The sequence below is a fragment of the Lynx rufus genome, unplaced genomic scaffold, assembly GCF_022079265.1.
Source record: "Lynx rufus isolate CCGP_SWC_20201006 ecotype Redwood Valley unplaced genomic scaffold, mLynRuf1.p SCAF_3, whole genome shotgun sequence".
Classification (NCBI taxonomy): domain Eukaryota; kingdom Metazoa; phylum Chordata; class Mammalia; order Carnivora; family Felidae; genus Lynx; species Lynx rufus.
The window spans coordinates 101,779,055-101,797,878 of NW_025814845.1; positions in this window are offsets into that span (position 1 = coordinate 101,779,055).

The window sequence follows — 18,824 nt, forward strand, 5'->3', positions numbered from 1 at the left end:
ATGTTATTTCCTCATTCACACATCTAGTTGACTTTCTCCTCCAGGCCATTTTTCTTTATAAAGAAATTTTTAAAAAATCATTTTATGGGAATTACTTTGTGCAGAGGAGAAACCTAGAACAAATTCTCTTCTGAGGTGTGCATGTGAGGCTTCAGACCAGGCTCACAGACCACTTAATCTTCCATTTTTAGCAAAATTTCAAATCACCATGTGTCTCGGGCCTTCATCTTTATTAGCAAATGGCCCAAACCACAAATTTTAAGTAAGTCTACTTTTTTCCGTATTAAATGTCCCTTAGTCACATTTTGTCTCTAGGGAAAGTCAGTGGCTGCAACCCTCCCTCATTTGTGTGTCTCTAATTCAATCCTTTCATGTGAATCCAGACCTATATCTAATTACAACAGGATGTCTACTTTGACTTGTGAAGTTTAGCACCTAGGGATTGTAGCTTACTGTTGAGATGGTATAGGGTGGTGTGAGAACTGCCTTCTATACCTGGCACTGCCGTTAACCTTCTAGTGAATTTGAATGGTCATTTGACTTCTCTAGGCTTTCCTGAGAAACCCTGAAGACTCTTAAAACATAGTTTCTATAACTAACCTGCTGAAAGAATTCTGATCTCTGCTTAATATTTTCACTTGCTTTGTGGTTCTATCTCTACCAATCCAACATGGTAATAAACCAAAGTGTGGCGGGAACTTTGGCCCTGGCAGAACCAAGCAAACCGGAGATAATTCTCAGATTTATGAAAGCTGGTGCTACTGCTGGAAGCCTTCATAATTTGCTTCTCTTCCGCTCAGGTCTCTTAAGAGATCAGCCTCGTTAAAGCTGATTGAACTAATTGAACATGAGTAAAGGAAAAATGAAATCCAACTGCTTTCCTCTCTAAGCCCACAAAAGAAACAGTAACTGGGTCTCTTTGGAGAAGGGCAAGGTCAATCTCCGATGTGCTCAGAGGTTGGGTGAAGTTTAGGGGCAGCGAGGGGCTTCAATGGTCACTTGAGGGATTTTCTTTCAAAATGTGGCGTGAGCTTCCTTAAGCATCCTTTATAGGAACAGAACACCCAAGAGAGTTGAGAACACAAAGGTGATGATAGTACCACACTGGGCAGCGGAATATCTATTTTCTTGGTGAGGTACACAGAATGGGGAGATTTATGCTCTAGTCAAGTTTCTTCCTTTCATGCTTGGAGGGAAACTCAATATTCCATATTCATGGTCTTTGACATAACATTTTGCTAGGGTGGTCAAAAGGGATTTATACTATTTGTTGCAAAATATCACAGTGTTATTTTTATAAGAATCAAGCAGAGTGGGGATGGGAATGAGAATCTTAGGTGCCACCTGGTTTTCACACTTTTGGTGAAGTAAAATTTAATTGAGTTTTCAAAGGCAGGAAAATATTCTGTTGCTGGGAAATATAGCATAAAGAATTTCTGCAAGCTTCCTCTGGGTTTTTCTTGCAAGTTTTAAATGAGAATTTTCTGCCAATTTTCTAGCAGAAGCGGAGGAGACATAGCAGTTCTGCTGGTGGTTTTGATTATGGATTGTCTATATGGCATCAATAAAAATAACTAGACCTAGGTCTGATGGGCACTGAACTTGCTTAAAATGCTAATAAAAATTATAAGGGAAGGGAATCAATCTTAAATTTTAAATATTTTTTCTTATAATACATATGGAAAGACTATTTCTCAGTACTTTAGTGTTAAAAGTACAATAACTGGAGAAGAATATGTTCTCTTCAAAGTGCCAATAAAAATGCAAAATGTCATTTTCCAGTGCAATTCGGCCTGAAATCAACCTGTTTTATGGTAATTATGGGCTCTGGCACCAGAACATAGCAGAGCTTTAGGAAGATTGAATGAGTGATTGAGTCCAACCTACTTAAATATGAAACATATGAAACGATTTGTGTAAAGCAAAAACCAGAGAGCACTGTCACCCTCCCCACCCCAACCTATGCATCAAGCTTCATTAGTGCTGTGTGGTAGTCATATCAGCATGAGGGAGTGGGTGAGAAAAACATTTTCAGGATAATAGAAATAGCGCAGGAAAATCCTCTCTAGGTGGAAGGGGAGTTTCTTATAAAGGCAGAAACTGTGAGAAAGAGATAATGATGCTCAAAGTGGGTGAAAAGTGCCTTTCGTTGGCAAGATTCTGCTATATCACTATGAAAGGAAAACCATATATATTTCTCATAACCACTGTGGTGTCAGGTGTAGCTACCCAATAATGCATCGCCATAAGCCATATGGCAGCGTATCATGAGGTGGCTACTCAAGACAAGAGAAATGTGGCAACACTTCTCACTTTGCTCCCTTTTTCTGGCATAAACTGAGCTCCTCGTCATACAGGTATCCTGACATAGGTATTACCTTAGATTGGTTTTCATCGGGAAAATGGGAGGAAAATAAAAATATTTAAATTATATGGTGTTCAGGTACCCACACTATAGACCCAAATAAAGTCGTGGCTGAATCTTCTTAGTTTTTTTTTTTTAATCAGAAGTATAATATATATGTTTAAAGAATCCATTTTTTTCTGTGAATTTTGTCACTGGAAACCATCAACCCCCTCCACTCTTCTCTGATTTTTTTTTTTTTTCCCTTCTCAGAGGCTATTGTTTTCAACAAAGTGAGCCTATCCTTTGTACTAATTCCAACGTCTTCAAATGCTAGGTTCCTACTGCTGGTTGTTAATATTTCTGGTTTTGGCATTGATTATTACTTCCCTCTGAGAGGAAGGAGACTTTAGCTCTCACAGACCCTTATCCCATGCACACACCCCTGAGATCCTACATTTTGAGGATATAAAATTTTTGCTTACATAAGTATTGGAAGTTTATGTTTTTATGATCAGATAAATACTATTTCCAACTAAGCCATGCAGTTTTTTTAAAATGATTACTCTTTCCTTCTTGCATAATGTATTATTTTCCTTGGCGTTAATAATTGTCTTGGTTTCCTGGTTGTGTATTTGATTGGTATTCTGTAGTCTTATCAATTGCAAACTCTAGGTCATTTTTAAAATTCTCCTTTCAGTACCTTGTAACATATAAAATACTCGGTAGAATTTGTCTTATTGGAGAATCTCTCTGGGCCTGTGACACTGCACTTTTCTTTTGATCACTCATCATTATAAAAGTGAATTCTCTTTGATTGTTTAGGATGTTAGACCTCTTGTTTCCTGGAACCACATCTCCCTCTTTCTTAGTTTGCTCTCTTTTTTTGGTTACCACAATTTCTGGTACTTGTTTCACAAAGTGTGCATGAAATGTACATCTGTTGAGACCTTGTATGTTTGAAAAAAATTTTTTTCACACATTAATCTCAGATGTACAACATAATGATTTGATAATTGTGTATATTGAGAAGTGAGTCAATAAGTCTAGTTAACATCTGTCACCATACATAGTTAACAAGAATTTTTTTCTTGTGATGAAAACATTCAAGATTTGCTTTCTTAGCAACTTTCAAATATGCAGTATAGTATTATTAACTATAGTTGCAATGGTGTACATTACATCCTCATGACGTATGTATTTTATAACTGGAAGTCTGTACTTTTTGACTCCCTCTTCACACATTTTACCCATCCCCCAATCCCTGCGTCTGGTAACCACAAATCTGTTCTCTGTATCTATACGCATTTTTTTTTTTTTTTTTTAGATTCGCATGTAAGTGAGATCATAAGGTATTTGTCTTTTTCTGTCTGACTTACTTGATCTAGCACAATGCCTTCAAGGTCCATCCATGTTGTTGCCAATGGCAAGATTTCATTCTTTTTTTTTATGGCTGAATAATATTGTAGTGTGTATACCACATTTTGTTTGTCCATTCATCCATCAGGCCACACTTGGGTTGTTTTCATAGCTTGACTGTGGTAAATAATGGTGCAGTGAACATGGGGGTGCATGTAACTTTTCAAGTTAGTGTTTTTATTTTCTTTGGATAAATATCCACAAGTAGAATTGCTGAGTCATATGGTAGTTCTATTTTTAATTCTTTGAGGAATGTCCATACTGTTTTCCATAGTGGCTGAACAAGTATACATTCATAAGTGTTCTTTTTCTCTACATTTTTGCCAACACTTGTTATTTTTTGTCTTTTTAATAATAGCCACTGTAACAAGTGTGAGGTAATATCTCATTGTGGTTTTAATCTGCATTTCCTTGATGATTAGTGATATTGTATCTTTCATGTACTGTTAGCCATCTGTATGTCTTAAAATATTTTTATTTTATCCTCATTCTTTCTTGGGAGTTTGGCATAGAACTCTAGTTTGAAAATAATCATCTTTCAGAAATTGTATGTCCTTGTTCCATTTCCTTTTTTCCTTCTAATGTTTATAATAGAGAATTCTGATGCTATTATAACTCCTGATTCTTTATTTTTGACATGTTCCTTTCCCCTCATTGCTCTGAATTGTTGTCCTTAGTATGCTAAAGATTTACGACAATATATCTGTATGTTTGTTGGGCATGCAGAAGAGTATTTTAATCTGAAAAATCGCGCCTTTTATTTTTGGCACATTTTCTTTGTTCTTTATTTCTAAAACTACTATTAGTTGGACGGTGGTTCTCTTGGACTGCTTCTTTGATTTTCTTATTTTTTCCCTTATTCTCTTAGAGTCTCTCTATCTCTTATATTTATTTAAAAATTTATTTTTCTGGGGGCGCCTGGGTGGCTCAGTCGGTTAAGCGGCCGACTTCGGCTCAGGTCATGATTTTGCGGTGCGTGAGTTCGAGCCGCGCGTCGGGCTTTGTGCTGACAGCTCAGAGCCTGGAGCCTGTTTCGGATTCTGTGTCTCCCTCTCTCTGACCCTCCCCCGTTCATCCTCTGTCTCTGTCTCAAAAACAAGTAAACGTTAAAAAATTTTTTTTAAATTTATTTTTCTGGGATATTTTCTCAACTTTATACCCTAACACATCCATTGCTTTTCATTTCTACTAATAGATTTTTAAAAAATTACCAGAGTTCTTTTGGGTTCTATTGACATCTCTGTTTAAACTTTTTGTTTCATAGATAAAACATCTTTTCTTGTGTTTCTGAAGGTATCAATGGTTTTGCAGTTTTCTTTTGCTACCTGTATGGTTACTGTTTTTCCAAGCTTCTTCCTCCACTCCCCCACCCCATTTGTATGTGTCTGCATCTTTCATGATAGAGATTTTCCTCAAAAGTCTGATGATCTTTGGTTGTTCATATTAATAGTGGGGCACTAAAGCCGATTGGAAATTTTGGTTTCTCTAATATGATATTCTAGGGACCAGAACAAACCCTTCCTCTGAAAACAACTTAAAAGGCTGGATTAAAATGTTCTGGAATGCATTCATATGCTAACACCATAAGAGGGTATTCTGAGTGGCACTGAGTGAAAGCAGGAACTCAGAGGTAAGTACAGCAGTAAAGATAGCTTTCACCTTGATGATACTTACTGAACCTGAGTTCAGAGGATAGAGGTCAAAGCCCAGGGCCTACCCAAGTTGCCTGCAAGGAGGGGTATCCATAAAGTTGAGATGCTAAGGGCTGCACCATCTGAATAAGGATGAAAACAAGCTTCCTTTTTTCCTCCATTTTTAAATGAGAACCCCAGGAAAATTGGTCTCAAACACTGATGCTGGGTAGGGGAAAAAAATAATCTCTGAGAATTTGTAACCACAGTCAACTCTTGTGCAAATATGTAGCCTGAATATACACTAGCTAAGGGAAATTATATCTTCTGAGAAAATAACTGTCAACCTAGAATTCTGTATCCAGTAAAAACTATCATTCAAAAGTGAAGATAAAATAAAAACATTTTTAAAGAAAGCTGATAAGAGTCTCTTTACAATACAGTTAAATAAAAACAGAACATTTATAAAAACTGCCACACGTCCGGCTATAAAACAAGTTTCAATAAGTTTTAAAGCAGGATGCTGTCCAGATCACATTCTCTGACAATCAAACAATTGTTAGAAACTGATAGCAAAAATGTAACAAGAAAACTCCATATTTTTAAAAATAAAGAAAAGATACTTCTGAATACTTTATGAGTCAAATAAAAAGTCATGATGGATTTTAGAAATTATCAAGGACTAAACACTGTAAAAATACAACATATAAAATATTGTGACATTCTTGCTACTTAGTAAGATGTTTATAGTCTTAAATGCTTTTATTATAAAAGAAGGCATAAAATTAATGAATACAGTTCCATCTCAAGAAGTTAGAGAAATAATAGCAAAATAGCCCCAAAGAAAACAGGAGACAGGAAGTAATACCACAAAAATATACATGGAACAGTAAATAAAATTCAATAGGGAACATTAATAAAGTAAATGTCTCATTTTTTTTTCAGAGACTAAATTGTCAAATATCTGGTTGGGTTAATTAAGGCAAAAAGGAGAGAAGGCACAAATATCCAATAATAAGTATAAAAAGGGCAATGGGTTTCTGATATAAATAACAATAATAAAAAGCTATTCTCAAGAATTTTATGCCAAAAATTTTGAAAACTTAGATAAAGTGGCTAAATGCACTAAAAACTGAGTCAAGAAGAAATAGAAAACTGGAATAATATCATAACCATTAAAGGTATCAAAAGATATCATTAAAGATATCAAACAAATATCTAAAAAATCTTCCTACAAAGGAATCACAAGGACCTTTTTATTTAAAAAAAAATTAATGTTTATTTATTCTTGAGAGAGAGAGAGAGAGAGAAAGAGAGAGTGTGTGACCAGGAGAGGGACAGATTGAGAGAGGGAGATACAGAATCTGAAGCAGGCTCCAGGCTCTGAGCTGTCAGCACAGAGCCCGACGAGGGGCTCCGACTCATGAACTACAAGATCATGACCTGAGCTGAAGTCAGCCACTTAACTGACTGAACCACCCAGGTGCCCCCTCACAAGGATCTTTTTAAATTGAAGAATTCTGGCAAACGGAGCACTAGTAATTCCAATATCGTGCAAATTATTCCAAGGCATATAAAAAGTAGGAAATCAGTTACTTGTTTTATGACTGTAGCATAACCCTGGCAACAAAAACTTAACAGAGAGAGAATAAAGAATAAAAATGACTCATCAGACTCATTCATGAAATATATACTAGATTTAAAATTTTTTTTTTAATTTTAATTTATTTTTGAGAGAGAGAGAGGGAGAAAGTGAGCTAGCAGGGGAGGGGCAGAGAGAGAGAGAGAGAGAGACAGACAGACAGAGGATCTGAAGTGGGCTCTTGTGCTGACAGCAGAGAGCACAATGCAGGGCTCAAACTCATAAACCATGAGTTTAAGACCTGAGCCAAAGTTGGACACTTAACTGACTGAGTGACACAGTGTCCTACATACTAAATTATTAAGCCAAACATTAGTAAGCAAACTCCAATGATGTATTAGAAAAAAACTTCATGACCAAGTTGGGATTTTTCCATGAGTATAAATTTGGTTTAGCATTAGAAAATCAATTAGTGTCTAACAGATTGAAGAAAAAAAATCATATAATCATTTCAATGAGAATGAAAATGCATTTGATAAAATTCAACATCCAATTATGGCCCAAAAAACCTCTTAGCAAATTGGGAATTGAAGGCATATTCCTGAGAAAGGGTGTCTGAAAAAAGACTGTACTAAATATAATGGTAAATGGTGAAATATTGAAACCATCTTCAATACTTTAGGAATAAAATGAGAATGTTTTAACATTGTACTGGTAACCTTAGTTTATTAAGGCAAGAAAAAGAAATAAATTTTATAAAGATAGGAAGGAGGAAAGAAAACTGCTATTATTTGAAGATGATCTAATTGTATACCTAGTCAACTACCAAGAATCCAACAGCTAAATTGTCAGTTTCAGGGGCGTCTGGATGGCTCAGTCGGTTAAGCATCTGCCTTCCACTCAGGTCATGATCTCAAAGTATGTGAATTCAAGCCCCACCTCGGGTTCTGTGCTGACGGCTCAGAGCCTGGAGCCTGTTTCGGATTCTGTGTCTCCCTCTTTCTCTGCCCCTCTCCCACTCGGGCTGTCTGTATCTCAAAAATAAATAAACATAAAAAATTTTAATTGTCAGTTTTATAAGAAAGCATCTCAAAATTGTTTTTCTATAAATGAACAACAAGCATTTAACAAGTGGAATTTTAAAATGTCATTTACAGGAGTGTGAAAGTATCAAGTACCTAGCAATGAATCTTAAAAACTTTATGTGAGATCTTTATGAAAAAAATAAATTGAAATACAAAATATCTCAATAACATGAGACAGTTATGCTCAAGGATTGGAAGCATCAAACTTCCAATAGGTTTCTTTCTTTCTTTTTTTTTTTTTTTGAAATCTGACAAGCTGATTTTATTTTATTTGATTTATTTATTTATTTATTTATTTATAAGTGTTTATTTATTTTTGAAAGAGAAAGAGACAGAGCACGAGCAGGGGAGGGGCAGAGAGAAAGGGAAACAGAATCCAAAGTAGGTTCCAGGTTCTGAGCTGACAGCACAGAGCCCAATGCGGGGCTCAAACTCACGCACTGTGAGATCATGACCTGAGCCTGATTTTAATATTTGTGTACAAGTGCTGGGGTCCATAAAAGCCCAGATATTTTTGATAAAGAATAATGTACGGTGATTTGCTTTACTACATACCAAGTGTACTGTAGTAGAAAAATTAGTTTGTTATCACCATAAAAACAAGCAGATCAGTGGAACAATACAAAAGAGCTCATAAGTAGACCCATCTATACATGGATACTTGATTCATGATGACCTTTCCTTAGTAGGAAGAGGTTATAGTTTTTGTAATTCGGCTGACATGATTGGTTATCAAAGTGAAAATTATGGAATTGGAATATTACCTCACACTATTCATAAAAATCACTTCCAGATAGATAAAATATCTCAATATTTAAAACTTTTAGAAGAAATATAGGAAATTCTCTCCTTTTTGCTCTTTTTTTTCTCATCATCTTTCTGAAAGGATATTTTCTATGAGTCTAGAATTCTGGGCTGGTGGTCTTTTTTGTCATAATTTTGAATCTATTCCATTGTTTCTGTTGAGACTTTAGTTTTCATTCCAATTGTTATTTGAAGGTATTGTGTTTTATTTCTTTGTTTGCTTTAAACTTTTCTAGGATGATGTTATCTTTCTCCTAAAAGTACTTACAGATTCTTCTTCTAGGCATCTGTAGCCACTAGCATTCCAGTATCATCTCAATTCAGTTTTAGAAATTGGAATTGTGTGCAAGTTAACTTTAGTTCCTATGACGTCCTGTTTACTTCTGACCACCTTACTTCTTAAGATAAACTCCTTCAGCAATCCAGTCACCAAGAGGGAGATGCACTAGAATCCATGCCCCTTTGATCACTAAGAATTTGAATATTTGTCTTCTTAGCCCTTCCATATTGTCAGAAATAGTCCCATCTCCATATTCTGATCACTTATTTTGAGTATCTTAGTAAAGCTTTTGTGCTTATTGCTGTATACCTCACATGTTAGCCTTTTTCTCTTCAAGTTTTTATATTTATTTAATTTAATTTATTTATTTAGCACAAGTTGGGGAAGGGCAGAGAGAGAGAGAGAAAGAGAGAGAGACAGAGACAGAGAGAGAGAGAGAGAAGGATTGAGAACACCAAGCAGACTCCATCCCCAGTGCAGAGCCCAATGCAGGGCTCGATCCTATGACCATGGGATCATGACCTGAGCTGAAATCAAGAGTTGGAGGCTTACCCAACTGAGCCACTCAGGCGCCTCTTCAAGTTTTTATTTAAATTCCAGTTAATTAACGTCATACATTAGTCTTTAAAACATTTCTTTCTCAGTTTTGACACTCAGACATATTACTGTGTGATTTTTTTGGGGGGCTACATATTACATTATTTAGTGTCTTGTTGACTATTCCGTGCTAGTCAAACATTTGCAGTTTTAGTTTTTTCATTTTTACTAAAATAAATAATACTACATTAAACCTTAAAATTAAAAAAAATCCTCTCTCTTCACTCTTTTTCTTGGATAGACTTTTAGAAGTATATTAATGAATATTGTAGAGATCATGACACACGTTGTCAGTTTGCTTTGCAGGAACGTTTTATTAATTTGTAGCCCAGACCAGCAGAACATGGGAGTGTCAGTCCCACCATACATATACCAGCATTTGAAATGTTTTGGCAAATCTAACAGGCTAATATAAGAGACACAAAAGCCTCTTGTTTCACTGTAATTTTCTTTTCTCTGATTATTAATGAGATTGAATACTTTTTCATAAGTTTATGAACTATTTGAGTTTTCCCTTACGTGAAAACCCTCTTTATGTCCATTGCTCTTTTTGTTTTTTGTTTTGTTTCTATTATGATGTTTGCATTTCTCATGTTCTGATTTTCTAATGGGGAATATAGCTACCAGATGGTTTCTTAATAGCACAGTCTCCTTCCCCTACTGGATAAACATATTTCTCTAAGACAGCATACCAGCTATAGGGGGAAACAAGTGACTATTTTTACTTCCACTGCAATTAATGGTAGGACAGTTTTTTTGTGTCACAATATTTTCTAATTATGTTGTGCTACCTAGGTCAGAGTCAGGAGTTTGGGTTTCCAGTTTGAGGAGGGTTACAGAAAGTACCTTTCAATCATACCAACTTTTCCCATCATTAAAAACTTTCAATTGCTAATCCACATTCTTTGAATATCCTCTTAACTACTTAGAACAAACCTGCATGGTCTGACCCCAGCTCACCCTCTCCAACCCTACCCGGAGTCACCCTCTTTGCTTACATGGCAAACCTTTGCTTAATAGCATAGGTTTTCATTCGGTTCCTAACACACTTCTTTTCAGGCTCAAGGCCTTTGCACATGCAATTCCTGATGCCTGCAATGTCCTTTCTTCTTACTTACCCTTTGCTGAGCAAACTCCTCATATCAAGTCTCAAATTAAGCATCACTTCCCTCCTGCTTCCGTTTTCTCCTTCTTGGCTATTTCTTAATGATCATATATTTATTCGTGATACTTTTCATTTAATGAGCGCCTCTTCCCCTGAAACTGGGTCTAGGCTCCATCAGGGAGGGGCAGCTTTTGTTTTGTTCTCTACATAGTTTTTTGTTATTTCAAACATTTGAATAGTTTACTTTGAACATGTTAGACGTCCAATAAATGGATAACTGCATTACTGACTAGCTGATTGAGTTAAAAGATAGAACCTTTAGGACACAACTACTTAATTTTGGGTCTGGAAGCCAGTCAGAGCCCCAATTATATCCCAACCATTATTCTTTCCACCAAGAAATTAGTACTTATTTATACACAAAGTAAAATATTCAGAAATATTTTAAAGTTTTCTCTTTAACTTGTACTTTTGTTAGTAACATGTATTAGAGGTATACATTTTGCTATGTGTAATTTTCTCTTGAGGATTAGATTCAAGTCTCTCTCTTCTACATTAATAAATTCCTTTCTTACATGGACCAGAATCCAGTCACTTTTCTGCCTTTTTTGTGGTTTCTGGAATGGATTGTATTATATTTGCTATTTCTTGTTTGACTAAATATCTGGTTTCTCAGGAGTTCATTGAGATTGATATGCCAGTCTACAGACTCTTCTGAATAGACACAGAGGGGCACCTGGCTGGCTCAGTCAGCAGAGCATCTGATTCTTGATCTCAGGGTCATGAAAAAAAAAAAAAAAAGAAATAGACTCAGGGATTGAATTTACCTTTAAGAAAACCATTTTGCTAAGGGCCATCACTAACAAATGTTTACTTTCTCTTGCTCTTTCTCTTTGTTACTAGTGAAGAAATAACCTATGTGGACAGTTACACATCATTCTTAGATGAAACCTCTTGAACTGACTAGAAATTGTGTCACTGGATATTTTTCCTTTTCTCTCGGACCAAATCAAGGAGCTATGGCTCTTTCTGTGCTATTGTGATTTGCCTATAGGCAGCAATACAGCAGCTTAACTGTTGATTTCGTTTAAATCCAAAGATCATTTCTAGTCAGTTTTCCTTTTTTGGCAATTCAGTTTTTCTAAGAAGCAGGAACTCACATACATTGGTTAGTATGTAAGATACGCAAAAATCAATAATTCAAATTTTGGTTTTCTATTCAATCACTGGGGATAACATAGGCCTATTTTATGAATATACACAAATGCAGCAAGGTCCCCCAGTTTTTCATGCATAATCATTCAGAACATTTGCCATTGGGGAATAAGTTTTGTTGGCTAAATCTGGTCCTAAGATCTCTGAATTTTGGGAAAAATAGGGAGAAAAACTAATAAAACCAGGCATCCTTTAATAAATAGGAGAGGGGCAGGAAAAAGTTTCAGTGCCTCTTTTTGATGGTTGTTGATAGTAAGCAATTAGGAATGATTGCCAAGTATGTATGAAATATCGATGAAGGCAGTAAGGGGGCAGATCATTTCTTTTTGGACAATTTCTACATAAAAAGAATATAGTTTTCCTTTTGCTATTTCTTTAAGAGGATGAATAAATAAATAAAGCATTTTAAAATTTTGGTTGCTGGACTGTTTTCACCAAAATGATACTATATTGAGATGTTATAAGGTACCCTAGGTTTATTTGGGTAACATATGTTTAATATGATGGTTATAATCCTGTCTTTTTCTAAAGTCCTGTGGCGGTATACAGATCTTTAGATATATAGCTTGGAGCTTAGAACCTACTTACTCAAGTGTGAGAATTCATGCTATGTTAACATAACTAATGACCTCTTATTTTTATGTCTGAGATAAATGTGCCATTAGCTCACAGACACAGGCATCTATTACAACTTCTTCCAGTATCCAATAATGGCTTCATATTTTCAGGATCCTAAACCAGACCTTAGTTAGGTTTATGCCAAAATTTGTCGGTTGTGGCTGGCTTTGGTTACATCTTTGATCACCATTATATTGGCATAATTTGGACTGAACTAATGGAGTGAGTGATTGAATAGTGTGCTAGATATGCCTCTCCCTATAAGAGGCTGAAGTAAGAAATTAAAAGGCCAAGTGGTGGTCAGAAGTGGGTGTGCATTAGGTAAATGCTGGTGGTGGTAGTGGTGGTGTGGGTGGTGGTAAGGTGGCAGAGACTGCAGAAGGCAGTGGGGTTTGCATTTGGCCTGTCCATCATACAGGGTGAGAAATCCTCAGGATGTCCTGTGGCTTACCATGACCCAGGGTCTATGTTTTAGCACACCTTTGACATGTGATCTCCAGGGAGTCTGCTCTGTCTCTGGAATTTTGCTCAGTAGGATTCTGGATGCCAACCAGATTTTGCCAACTAGATGCACTTTTGTGATGTTTGGAAGAGAGGAAGTGAGGCAGAAGTCATTTTGCTACTCTAATGGCCATCAAGGTTATGGAAACATGAATGCCAGGAGGAACTTTAAGTTGCTGGAATCAGTTTTCCTGGGTCTACTTGTTTGTGAGATTGAAATAAATAGGCAGTCTACTGAGCCCCTACTTGACCTGTACAACTTAAAGGTTGATGTTGCAGTGGTTGTACAGATGCACTCAGTGTCTTAGTGTTTGGTCACCAATTTCATGAGTTATTGAGAGGCAGTTGCTGAGGCTCTCTGGTTTCTAGAGTATAGCCATGGTGATATGTTTTTAGATTCTATGTTTCCAGAGGCAGACTCCTAACTCTTGATGTTCTAGGCATTCCAATGATTTTGAAAGCAGATTATTTCTTGAATTAAATGTCTCATTGTTTATAATAGCTAGAACATTTTTTGTTTCTTGGGTTGAACCTCCATGGATACAATATTTAACACTAGGAGTGGGGTTATGGAAATTGACCTTTACTGGCAGGAAATTGGTATTTGTTACCTGATCTGGTTGGATATGAATGCAGTTACTATCTGGGTACCATTGGAAAATGAAATACTATTAGTTCATGGCATGTAGTAGCAAAAACAAAAAACAAAAAACAAAAACAAAAAACAAAAAACCCACAACAAAGCAAAACAAAAAGTACGTAAAATATCATTGTGATATCCTTGAACCAGGTGTTCTATTAAATGTGTGTTTTGTCAGACCAAGTATTTATTGTTATGTTAGACCATTAGAGTACTAATTAAAAATTCAAGATGAGGTAGGGTACCTGCTTCTGGCTATGCTGGAGAATGTTGAGGAAAACAGTGGCAAGCTGAAGGTTCTAAATTCTTGGCTCAAGAACTTGGGTCCAGGGATCTTCTTTGACTGTTCTAAATAAATCTCTGATCTTGTAGTTGAAAGGCTAACATAGCTGAGAAAAGGAGTCTGAGCCTGTGGGTTCCAGTATGAGATGAATCCATATTCTTGCCAGATCTCTTATATAAGAACATAAAATATTGATAGGGAAAAAGTGAGTCTGAGACTTGAAATATTGCCTTTTGTGTAGATTTGGATGAATCTTAATACATTGAACCACCAAAATCAGTCTGTGCTGCCCTAAATAGCAGTGACCTTCCTCCTTAGCTGTCTGGAAAGGATGGTGGTACCTCACTCAAGGCAGTTAGCTCAAAAAAAGGGTTGTCCGTTTCCCACGTATGTTACTTCTATCACCCCTTGGTCTCTTTATACCTGCAAATCCCGATATGCCTTAGGGAGATAAGTACAGATGTGACCAGAGAGTGATATTTACATAACAAAGTCTGTCTAAGATTTAGGTAATATGCATCAGAGGATATCTGGAGAAAAGTCATGTGACAGAATATAATGACGCTAGAGCAGAAAGGAAAGCACATAGTTTTCAGGGCTACTTCACTGATAGGGGTTCACTGACTAGAAATTCTGAATACAACACAAGCTGGAGAATTTGAGGGCTGGTTCTGTCTCAGTTAGTTGGCTTGAAACCTGAGTGTCCTTTTAAACTAAATGAAATCAGGATGCCAGAAATTCCTTGGTAAAAATTGATGAAGGAATCCAAAGATTTAGGATTTATCATATATGACCCACTCACTCACTTCTTAACTATATATCCTCAAAGGGTCCAGAGTATACTCTCTCTACCAAGCAATTGGCAAACAGTGTGGTGAGAGCCCATCATGGGAGCAAGTGGCAGCAACAGGTTTGTCATGGTTGCTGTCCAGGAAGGAAGGTGTGAGATGATGCTATTGAAAGGAGGAATGCATGTGGGCATCAGAGTGATAGAGGCCATCAGACAGTGTAGTTACCAAATGTGGCAGCAAGGTTGGAATAGTTAATGGGATGGTTTGATCTGCGGGGATCTTTGGCAGTGGTTAGTTAATCCTGGGCCCTACAGTATTGGAATAGATGAACAGAATACTCAAGTCCAATTTGGTTTATATAACCGCATGTATCTTAGGTCTGGTAAACAGTGACTGGTTCACCATACCTCACCATAATCCATAGTCATGGCTCCTTATTCATTTCTATACCTGAAACAATCTGCCCTGAACCACTGTGTCCAGGGTCTCCTCAAATGAAAAGGGGGCTAGATGTTGTTGAGGGATATTTCTTGATTTTTTGCGTGTGTGGAATTGTCTGTTGTCTTTATACTTGATTGGTAGCTTGCATGAAAAATCATAGGCTCACTTTCTTTCCTTGATTTTCCGTATGTAGCTACTCTGTCTTCTAGATGTGGTATACTTATATCTACACTATCTTCTACTATAAGTGGGTTTCACTATTGTTTAATCATATCTTGCTTTTGCAAAGTATGCCAGATTGACTTTTTCTGGCAAAAAGTATTGGTATTTTTGCCTGAATTCCCAGTTAGCTCATTCCCAGTTATTTTTGTTTTTCATTAATTTTTGTTAGTTGCTATCTATTTGTTGATGTTATGGGCCAATTTTTCTTGGGACACATTGTACTCCTTAGCGTATAGTTTCAAATTCTCTTTTATTTCAAGAAGATTTCTTGATTATATTTAAGAGTATGTGTGTTTCCATTATTTTAGTTTTCTTCCTTGGAATATGAAAATTTCTTTTTGCTACCTTCCCTATATATCATTTTCTTTTCTAATCCTTTTCAGCTCTTCATTTCCATTATTTGGGGGGTTGATTTCTGGTTTTTATTCACTATGTCCTTTACTGTACAGCAGTATCCATTTACCTTTGCACACATTCTAATTTCACCTTTGTGTCTGTGATAATCTCATCTTTCCCTCTATTCCTTCCTTGAGCTGTAAGTTCATGTTTCATTTCTTCCAGTAGTTTCACTGTTCCTTGAGTTCTTGCATTTTGTATCTATAGCTTTGTGCTCTGGCATAAAAGAAGCTGTTATCCTTCTTTAGGTTTTCAAATTAATGGTGAAAATGTCTAGTCGTGCTATTCATCTCCTCAGTGACAAAATTTTTCTGGAAAATAGTCTGTGTTTGTAATTTGTATTTCCTGCTCCAGTACTCCTTTTCTGTCAAGTATCTTTTTTTTAATGTTCTTATTTATTTTTGAGAGAGAGAGAGAGAGAGAGAGACAGACAGAGCACCAGCAGGGGAGGAGCAGAGAAAGAGGGAGACACAGAATCTGAAGCAGGCTCCAGGCTCTGAACTGTCAGCACAGAGCGTGATGTGGGGCTCGAACCCACAAACGGTGAGATCATGACCTGAGCCAAAGCTGACAGGGTGCCCCACTGTCAAGTGTCTTTGAGTTGATGTTGTGAATGTTCTTTTTTGGTAACCTGCCTTTGGATGTGGTGAGTTGTTCTGGGGCCAGCTCTCTGTGGGAGGCTTGCATAAGGCAGTGATCAGGGCTGGTTTCAGGCTAACTGGAATTTGTATTAAAACTCGGGCTTTTGCATAACTTTGGTTAGCCTTTACTTTGCTTATGGAGATGGGCAGCTGTCTGGGGTGGGCCTTTGTGTATGCGGATGTTTGTCCCTTTCCGGTGCAGTTTTCCTTCTTCCTGCCTCGCTCTCTGCAAAGATGGCCTGTTTGTATAGCTTCTCATTGGTCTCCTTCTCCTTTGCTTTTTGAAAGTGGGCACGAGGAAATTCCTGAGACCAAACAGAACATCCGCTTCCAAATCTTGCAAAAATGGGATTTAGGTTTTGCACTTCAGTGTGCTCCTTGCCTCTGAGATGACTACTTGGCTGGCTTTTTCTGCACCCATGGCAGGTCCTTCTCAGTTTTCTTTTGCTGCGCCCTCACTGCTTTTGGAAATTCTTTCACAAACTTTGTGATTCAGGCTTTAGAGAGCTGCCAGTGGATTTTGCATTTTGAATCACGATCTCTAAAAGTCAGCTTTGTGTCTTAATTTAACTAGTGGCCACCAAGCATTTGCTATGTGCTAGGTATTGGACATTTGGGAACTCTAAAGAAAAAATACGTTTTGGAGGGCTTTTTAATAAAATGGGACATGAAAAATAACAAACAAACAAACAAAAAACCCAAACACCAAAAAAGACAGAATGTATTAAGTATCAAAGCACAAGTTTGAAGTGGTGGTTTAGAGCAAATGTGAAGATCAGGAAAGGGTGGCAGTTAACAACACTTTAACAACACGGTTGGGAGCACAGTACTCAGAATATGGTAGGAACCCAAGAAATAATTAATGGATCCAGAAGATTCATTTTCAAGCGAGACAACAGAGATGGACAATAATTCTGCTCATGGTGCAATTTTAGGAGGAAGCTGTACATAAGCTAACAATTTTAGGATATTCTAGTTTAAGGAATTATTGTTCACTCTTTATCTAGATTTCTTTCTGGATCAGGTTATCTGTCTCAAAACTTACACTCTTTTCATTTGCTCTGCTGCCTCAGAGCCTGGAGCCTGTTTCCGATTCTGTGTCTCCCTCTCTCTCTGCCCCTCCCCCGTTCATGCTCTGTCTCTCTCTGTCCCAAAAATAAATAAATGTTGAAAAAAAAAATTAAAAAAAAACACGAATTTTTCATAAAATTCACCATTTTCTGCCTTTATGTTGAAAGATAACAAGACGCTAATTGTATCAATGTATTTCTCAAAAAACTGACGATACAAGGTTTAGTTTTATAAAGTGATAACTTTCTAATTGATAGAGGCAGAATATTTAGTCATTATTTGTTGGCAATCAGTGTCTTTTATCTTTTTATTCTCTTTTCATGATTATCTATCATTTATTGAAAATGTTATTTGATTTATGTTATGATATGCTTCAATAGATGCTTCCCCTTCATTCCTTTCCCTGCTTTACCCCTCCTGTCCCCTCTTCCCTACACCTCTTCCCTCATCTTTTCTTCTCTCCACTCAGTTAATTATCAAGCAATCATGGGGGTATATACTAGATGAAACATAGTTCTTTTTTTTAATGAGGTGCCTGGATCTTTACCATTTTAGACACAATGCAGTATTTTTCATACCATATGGTCTTTGAAATGTTTACAATGCTTCCTTTTGGTAAAAAAGGATTTGTTTATACATGTCACACAATCAAACATTACTTTTGACTCACATAATCATAATCACCACCAATACCACCACAATAACAGTAACCTTTGGGTTGAATAGACCAATCAATTTTATAATCCGTTGTAGTTGTCTTCTGATCTTCACTATCGCGGGTTTTATGTATTCATGAAAAAAAGTAGAGAATAAAAGCTTAGTAGTTTACATGCTGTAAAAATTAAAAGGACATGATTTAGGATTAAAGGAGGTAATGATTTAATTTTGGAGTTGCTGAGCTGAGCTCTGGTGGTCTGGGAAGCTCGGGGGAAAATCCAGATATTGCAGTGACATATTTGGGTTGGAATATTTTGTGCATGCAATAGCAGATGCACTTATGGAAAGCTTTTCAAATCAAGATGTTGCCTCACATGACCTTAGGATATGGTGACTCTCCCAAGGCTCTGGATTTACCGAGAAGTTTTCTGTTTAGCCAAAAGTTGAAAATCATTTCCCTTCACGCATAAACAGTTATCTTTACATATCTTTAAATTACAT